Here is a 2022-nt window from a genome sequence, read left to right as displayed (position 1 = left end):
AACACTAATGCCTGTGTTCCAGCCTCTAATCCACAAGAGCGCACAGTCAAGCAATGCTTCCCTAAACCCGCCACAGCCCCCAAATCAGCTCAGGTGTTTATCTAATGGAGTTAATCTGCCTGGGAGGAGGCTGATTTCCTGCTCTCAATCCAAGCAGCACATTGCTGACAAAAAGGTCAGACTGACACAGCTGCTTCTCACTCACACCACCATCCCCTGCGTACTCGGGTGCAGAGCTGAGGCACAGCCAAGCCCCCACCAAACCACCTACATGAGCACTATCACACAAATGTAAATACACACACACAAAGACACACACAGACAAAATCACCTAAGGCAATATAAAGTGACGAGGATATCAATCTAACCTGGCTATTAGCCAGCTAGTGGGCTACCTGATGGGTTGAAAGCACGAAGTACAGACAGTCCTACAGATCGCTATGAAGTGCTAGTTACCAGTGAGCGCAGTAAAGAGCGCAAGAAACCAGAGAGGGATATCACCTACAATTGCACTTTTAAAGTCATCAACAGTTCTGCTCTTCCCTACCTCTGTGACCTATTAAAATGTCAGCAACCTGTCCGCTCTCGGTGGGCACTCACCTGCTCCACGTTCCCTGCTCTGTTCCATGTTGCCTGCCCTGCCTGCTCCAATATTTGCGGTCGGGCGTTTAGTCTTTCTGCCCCTACCCTCTGGAACCCCATCCTGGAGCCCCTCCCTTGTCTCCTTCAAGGCTCATCTCAAGACCTTCCTTTTCAACCGCTCCCTTTCCTCGCTCATCTTCCCTCCTCCATCCTTCTTACCCTCAACTCATCTCTAATCCCCACCCACAACTTGGGTGCAAACCCCTCATTGTCTAGCGCCTTTGGACGTCCTCCCGAGGTGAAAGGTGCTATATAAATCCAATTTGTCGTTGCCGTTATTGCTGCATCCTCCTCACCTCCATCTCCTGCACATTTTTTTCCCAAGGAAGCTGCAACACTCTTCCCTTGCCCAGTCTTGCTTTCCTCCTACAATCTGGAATACCAGCTTTTAAACCACAAACTTAGGTTTTAAAAGCTACCTAAGGAAAGGGAGCCTAAGGGAGGGGAGGGTTTCCAGGGATGAGGTTTAGGGAGGGGCATTACGAGTGGTAGAAGCCAGTATAGACCAGACTGTCTACCCCTGCAGCTCACAGTTAACATCATCACATTGCAATAGCTGATCAATAATTATTTATTGGATTGGAAGTGAGGAAACAGGGAGGCAGCTGTTTACACCGATAGGATTTGTTACGGTGCAGACCTGGATGCTGTGCATAGAATCAGTAAACCAGACATCTTGTAAAATCTTTAAACACAAGATTGGAAGGTTTAAGATAGTTTCCACTGTATTAATCTCCTGCAGTCTAACTCAGTGTCTGTTGCTGGGCTCTGTGATGAACTGCTTGCTCTCCGACCAATCCTAGCACTCTGATCTCCAAGGTCCTACTGGCACAATTCATTAAATTGATCAACAGTTCAAGCTCTCTTTTGCAGTCCCCGGACAAGGTGCCTGTTACGTGACTGTCACAATGTTAATTCTCTTGGCAGATGGACTGCAGTGTTAATTACCCACTCGGTGATGCATTACATGCAGTGCTCTATCAAGCGTCTCCCTGCAGGGCATCCACCCCTTTGCTAAAGTCCCTGTTTAATTTGTTTCACTAAATGGTTTCAAATAGCTCTCATATTTGTTTAATTAATTGATTTTCTCATTTTGATAATTATTGGAGGGGGCAGCAGATGGCGGTTTAAGATAATCCAACCCTGTGTTTTGCTGATGGAAGGACCTTCTGGGAGATCAATGTTGAACCTTCTGCTTAAGGATGCTCAGCCGGGGAGTCGAGCTACAGCCCACCTCCCTTCAGGCTCCAGCCTGCCTCCCTGCTTAGTGATACTCAGCCAGGCAATGGAACTATAGGAGTCTGTGGAGTCCTGTAGCTCAGTGGTTAGAGCGCTCGCCTCGCAAGCGAGAGGACCTGGGTTCGATTCCCGGCAGGGTGA

The 2022-nt window shown here is 48.3% G+C and overlaps 1 non-coding gene across 1 annotated transcript; it reads left to right on the top strand.

Moving 5' to 3' along the window:
- The first annotated feature begins 1949 nt into the window (after positions 1–1949).
- Positions 1950–2022, top strand: trnaa-cgc. The gene has a single exon. It is a non-coding gene; the product is annotated as a tRNA-Ala (tRNA).

This window comes from Callorhinchus milii, unplaced genomic scaffold, assembly GCF_018977255.1.
Source record: "Callorhinchus milii isolate IMCB2004 unplaced genomic scaffold, IMCB_Cmil_1.0 Scaffold22, whole genome shotgun sequence".
NCBI lineage: Eukaryota > Metazoa > Chordata > Chondrichthyes > Chimaeriformes > Callorhinchidae > Callorhinchus > Callorhinchus milii.
Note: the sequence above shows the minus strand (reverse complement) of the source record. Positions and strands in the feature narration are given on the sequence as shown.